The sequence below is a fragment of the Sabethes cyaneus genome, chromosome 2 (assembly GCF_943734655.1).
Source record: "Sabethes cyaneus chromosome 2, idSabCyanKW18_F2, whole genome shotgun sequence".
Lineage (NCBI taxonomy): Eukaryota > Metazoa > Arthropoda > Insecta > Diptera > Culicidae > Sabethes > Sabethes cyaneus.
The window spans coordinates 30,317,533-30,324,543 of NC_071354.1; positions in this window are offsets into that span (position 1 = coordinate 30,317,533).

Here is a 7,011-nt window from a genome sequence, read left to right on the forward strand (position 1 = left end):
GCAATTGTAGTACGAAATAAAATTTTCAAGCTATTTATAGGTGGATTAAATCGTTTTTTACCTTTGTTATACTATAACAAAGGTTTAGAAATTGGTCGAAAAACACGAAGTTGATCCGAGGCCCGGAGGGCCGAGCCACATATACCAATCGATAAGGTTTGACGAATTGAGCAATGTATGTATGTGTGTGTGTGTGTGTGTGTGTGTGTGTGTGTGTGTGTGTGTGTGTGTGTGTGTGTGTGTGTGTGTGTGTGTGTGTGTGTGTGTGTGTGTGTGTGTGTGTGTGTGTGTGTGTGTGTGTGTGTGTGTGTGTGTGTGTGTGTGTGTGTGTGTGTGTGTGTGTGTGTGTGTGTGTGTGTGTGTGTGTGTGTGTGTGTGTGTGTGTGTGTGTGTGTGTGTGTGTGTGTGTGTGTGTGTGTGTGTGTGTGTGTGTGTGTGTGTGTGTGTGTGTGTGTGTGTGTGTGTGTGTGTGTGTGTGTGTGTGTGTGTGTGTGTGTGTGTGTGTGTGTGTGTGTGTGTGTGTGTGTGTGTGTGTGTGTGTGTGTGTGTGTGTGTGTGTGTGTGTGTGTGTGTGTGTGTGTGTGTGTGTGTGTGTGTGTGTGTGTGTGTGTGTGTATGTGACGCTTAACTTTAGTCGTCTGTTTCTCGGAGATGGCTGAACCGATTCGTTTGCTATTACGCTTATTTGAAAGGTGTTATCACCTTGTAGATCACTATTGAATTGTTTTGCGGTCCGACATTTTGTTTAAAAGTTATAAGCAAAAATGTAAAAATTACGTGACATGATTTTCTCCGGAACCGCTCTACCGATTTCAATAGTTTTAGTATCAAATGAAAGCTCTTGCTACTGCAAATTTTTTGGGAGATCGTTTAATCGCAAACAACCAAGCGGTTCAAAATTTATGCTTAAAAATGTGCTTTTTCAAGGTGTCAATTTGTCAAACGTTTCTCAGAGATGGCCAAACCGATTTATGCGCTATTAGTCACATTTGGTAGGTAATATAGCTTAATAGATCACTATTGATTTGTTTTTTGATTGGATGTTTAATTTGAAAGTTATGAGCAGGGGGGCCCTGTAGCCGCAAGGTTACCGAGTCTGCCTTGACAAGCGAGTGGTCGTGGGTTCGAATCTTAGTAGAATCAGGCCATTCGATGTTAAGTGACTTTAGCATGGGTTTATTCTCAGGCCCCTCCACATCCTTCCTACTGCATTATGCATTTACTAATAATGAAAGCCTCTTGCCAGGGCAAGTTATAAGAGTAGTACTTGCTTGAGGTGCGAATGAAGCCTCATGTTCAAGGGCAAAATATAGCTTGTTCCGCTTCCTGGTTCTACGAACGAGATTGGTAATGCATAAGTAGTAAGGAACACATACATTCACACATACACACCCTCACTCTGTGCTTAACTCTGCTTTACCGACCATGAAGCCTTTAGCCGGGACTGGTTATAAGAATGATACTTGCTCGAGGTGCGAACGAAGCCTCTTGTCCAAGGACAAATTGCAACTAGTCTCCGCACTTCCTGGCTCTAGAGCTAGATTGGTTGAAAAGTAGTAAGAAGCGTAGAGGGAAAAAGGGGTGAAAACACACCGACACTTTAAGCACGGATAATAAGCAGTTCGCTCACTCTATAGCGATACTGCAATAACAACGAAGTGCGGAACAACACCTGGATAAGATCACAATAGATCAAAATGCTGGTCGTAGTGATAATATCCACATACAAAAAAAAAAGTTATGAGCAGTCGTGTACAGCATAATAAAAGTTACAATTATTCATAACGATTTTAACTAGATAATTAATCAGATTTCAATTATTTTAGTATCAAACAGGAGGCCTTAACGCTGTGAACATATCTACTAAATCTTATTAGAATTGGCCTTACCGGTCAAAAGTTATTTAAAAAACATTGATGAAATTATTTAAGCAAACTTTACTGATATGAACCAAATAGAAAAAAACGCGATCATGTGCTCTAGCGTAAAAATGCTTAATTTTTCAGGTGGTGTGTCTTTGGAAAAGTTTATTTAAAAAATCTGGCGCAACTTTTTACACTATTAGGATGACCGTAAATCTACCTATTAGGGTGATACCAATATTCGTTTTTTTTTAATACATCCAAAAAAGTACAGTTTCTCCACAAAAGTTATAGTACACAGTAAAATAAGCAACTTTGCTGTACATAGTAACTAACAGTAACATAGTAACTATCTATCTCTTACTGGTTGCGAAGTGTAACGATTTTTTTAAAAATGCAGCGAAAATTAAAAAGTTGAGATATCGAAAAGCGGTTACGTCACAATTTAGATAAGTAATTTTTACACGTCAAAAAAAATCACCCAAATCGATCCTCTAGACTAGATACAGTGGACCCCCGTTCGTTTGAACGATTCCTCATGCAAACTAACGGGGTTACTTTTTAATTTGAACAACTGGTAACCCGAAATATGCTGAAACCTGTGTGAACTGGCCGCCCTGCTCTTTGTTATTGTTTTGGTGGATTGTTTTAGTTGGCAGTTGCAAGCGCGAATATTGCATTTTCCGATCGGATTTCTATCTTAATCGTTAGGAAAACGAAATGTGAAACCGATTAAACACGCTAGGTCAGTAAAAACAAATCGTGTTTATGTGCATTGTGCATTCATAAACAAATGATATCATGTTGAGAATGACGTTTGAACCATTTTTAATTTGCACGTCGTGCAAACCAACGAGGTTCAAATTAAAAAGTGTTCAGATTAAAAATGGTCAAACGAACGGGGGTCCACGGTACTGCGATACACGCACAGTCGCTGAAAACATATGATTTCGAGGAGAGCGCGTTTAAACTATTGTACAGCATTGCACTTCCCTTCAAGTGATCATAGTTTTACTGTAAATTCTCAACGAGACCACGTACCGAAAAATACTATGGGTGTTGGAGACGTGGACATCCCTACATCGTTACTGTCGGAGACGTCGACATTCGTAACATCGTTACGGCCAAGCTCTCTGGTCACAGTGACAGCTGTCATCAGTTGATGCTCGCCAGTGCTGACAACAGGACGTTCACGTTCCTGTTCCGTTTTACCGCGAGAATGAGACTCGCACAATTGTACCCCGTTATTGTTCAATAAAGTTAAGTTTTAATTTGTTTAATGTACGGGTCGTGTTTTAATACATCATTTCGGTCACCTCCGAACGCGAACCGTAACAGTGGCGATGCACATCGTAACAGTGGATCGCTGATCGTAAAAGTGGCGACGAGTAGTGAAACGAGGAATTTACTCATCAGTCAAAATTCCCTCACCCACGTGGACAATTAAGCGGGTTCATCAGGACATAACCCCAAACAGCAGCAGCAACCACCGGGAGTTACTCAGCAGCAAGGCCTATTTCAAGCAACAGTAGGTCAAAAGCATCCCACAATGCAGCAGAATGGTGCAATTCCACCCGGACAGCCATCTCCAGATGCACCGTTTGCCCAGTTCTTCCAGCAAATGATGCAGCAACAGCAGATTTTCATGCAACAGCAACAGCAGCAGCTAATGCACCAACAGCAGGAATTCTTCAGAAAGGTTATGTCATCCATAACTGTCCAGGTCCCATCAAACCCGGAAATAATTCTCGATTCACTGGCGAATAACATACAAGAATTCCACTACTGCCCGAAACACTGGTGAGTGATAATGGTCCCCAGTTTACCAGTGCACAGTTCAAGGATTTTTGCGTGGATAATGGTATAGAACATCTTACAATAGCACCATTCCATCCACAATCCAATGGGCAAGCTAAGCGTTTTGTGGATACATTCAAGCGCTCGGTAAGAAAAATCAAAGCGGGGAGAGAAACAATGTGTGATGCACTCAGTACTTTCCTGTTAACCTACCGTAGTACGCCTAACAGTTCCACTCCAGAAAAAAAAAATCACCAGCAGAAATCATATCCAGAACCAGTTTGGAAAAGCTTCGTCCATCGTTAATAATCGAAAAAGTGACACTGGAGTAAATCGTCAGTACAGCAGAGGTGATTATGTGTACACCAAAATTTTTATCAAAAATCAATGGCACTGGACATCAGGCAAAATTTTGGAACGTGTTGGTCATGTAATGTATAATGTTTTGGTAAACGATCGCAAGCTGGTACGATCTCACATAAATCATATTCGAGATTGTAACACACACAGTAAGCAAGCATCAAAGAAACTTAAGCAGCTACCGCTCAGTAGCCTGCTAGATGTTTGGAATCCCAGCATTCCCGCTAGTGTCAATTCGTCAGCACAGTCAACATCAGTAAGCTTGCAGTCATCAAAAGCGCATGCTGAGGCACCGGTTGTTCCAGCGTTTTCAACATGATCTTCGTCATCAAGTTCGTCATCCGACTTCAGGTTCCTCGCCGCTCTTCCCGTGCACGAAGGGCTTCGCAACGGTTCAACCCTTACCAGCTGAATTAGAGGGGAGATGTTGGAGACGTGGACATCCCTACATCGTTACTGTCGGAGACGTCGACATTCGTAACATCGTTACGGCCAAGCTCTCTGGTCACAGTGACAGCTGTCATCAGTTGATGCTCGCCAGTGCTGACAACAGGACGTTCACGTTCCTGTTCCGTTTTACCGCGAGAATGAGACTCGCACAATTGTACCCCGTTATTGTTCAATAAAGTTAAGTTTTAATTTGTTTAATGTACGGGTCGTGTTTTAATACATCATTTCGGTCACCTCCGAACGCGAACCGTAACAGTGGCGATGCACATCGTAACAGTGGATCGCTGATCGTAAAAATGGGCTCAACATTTCTAAAGATAAAAGCCTTCTGAAAATGCAAAACAAATAAGTTTTTCGACTTTCCAGTGAGGGTCTTCCTTAAATATCAATCCTGCCCAAGAACTCTGCACACGGCTTTTTGATTGCTTTCAAGTATTCCACAAATCTGTCAGTATATTACATATGCATGCATATGTGTTGATGATAACTACACTGAGAAAACTTTTCGTATAGTTCCTATGTGCCCCACACATAGATTTTTGCAATGTGCCTAGTCAATGAACTTTATGTGCCACACAGTTATAATTTATGGGTACGCGAAACTTTTGCACATACTATTCATATGCATATATTTTTTATGTGTATAATTGCACATACTATTCATATCCCTATAATTTCTATATGTATTTCTTGGCGGATTGTGTTTATATGCGGCACATGATAATCATCTAGAATTTCATATGGAAATTTACCATTAGTTATGTGCAGAATATTTTGAGTGTACCATTACTGCCTATAAATGCATAACAGTCCCATGTGATTTTCACCACTTTTGAGATAAGTCTGGGAATCATCTTTAAATTGATCATGCTTTCAATATTTCAAACAGTAATGTTATGTTTGTTCCCAAAATTTTGAAAAAAATATGAAACTATGACAACATATGACAATAAACATCTGGTTTTAGAAAATGCCTGGACCGATTTGACTGAATAACTAACAAATGCAGAGTTTTGTGGCCTAGAAGAATTCTATTGAACAGAGTTCGGATCGGATGTACGGTTACGAAGATATTCCGGAACAACACGTCCGGGAATGTTCCGGATCGGGGATCAGTTTCTGAATTGAGCTAAAGTACAACATATGACATCTTTAAGTACTCAAAATTGCCAAAGTAGTTCATTTGTCGACATATAAAGTGTCAAGGGTTACATTGGCCACAACTGGACACATTCAAGGAACGTTCCAAATACATCCAAGAAAACGGACAGTTGCTCACTTAAACAAAACCCCAGAATGTCACCCCGCTATTAACTCAAAATAACAAATTATACAAATAAAACGAAGACATTTTTTGATTGCATTGGAATATTATACAAATTTATCAGTATATTACATAGACATGCATATGTATTGATGATAACTATCATAGTGTTATCAAAAAGTTGAGTTCGGAAGGCGTGTCGAATTCTAACTCAAATGACAAATGAGATGGTATAACAAAGGTTCCTTTCACCAATAGGTGGATTAAATAGGGTTTTTTTTTTATTTTTCCATTCAACTGTGATGACGTTTCATGCATTATGCGTTAAAGATATTTTTACATTTAATCCTATGTTAAGCTGGATTACAAAACGTTTCTGGGGGCACAATTTTACACCGTCAAGCACGGCGTGGTTGTCCCGAATTCGGTGCAGTTGATTTTTTGCGAAATATTGGGTGAAAATGTGCCGGTCTGTCAAGTAATTTGCAAACTCAACATCTTATTTCACAACCGCGAATATGAACGCCGAAATGGACCGTAAGAGATATCTCTAAAAACTTGTGTTACCGCATTTATCCGAAAGCACACAGGTAATAACACTATTTTGGCCTGATTTGGTGTCATGCCGTTATTCTGAAAACTACGTGGAATTAGTGAAAAAGACAATGAACCCACCATATCGTACAGAAATTAGACCCACTGAAAAATGTTGGGCTCTGACGAAAGGAAAACTGCGGAAGAAGAATAATACAGCCTACGATGTTGGTAAATTGAAAAAGGAATGGAGAAATGTAAGCAAAAGAATCGATGAAATAGTTGTACAAAACCTAATGAGGAACATTTAAAACAAGTGTTTGCCTTGGCCAAATCTACAAAATATTTACTGATTAATAATATTATTAGATTGTTGTATAACTAAGCAAGAAAATTGGTTTTACCTAAATTCCGAAACAAATAAAATAACAATAAGTAAATTACTTTTTTATGGTCCTTGCGCGTTAAACGTTAAGATCATCGGTTAAAAACTACACAATTCTTCTCGTTCCTGGTATCTAGTATATATTTAAATTATCGTCTAAATGTTACCTAGTTTATTGGGTACAAATCGTTTTCGGAAATATACATTCGATTGCACAGCTTCCGGAAACACCAACGCAAACGTGCATGTCCACTCGAAGTTTTTTTTAGGTATATAAAAAACTTTTACAATCAAACAATGTCGAAAAAAATCGACTTCAACTCAGTTCCGTTTCGACCCAGTAGGGTGCCAATTTCCAC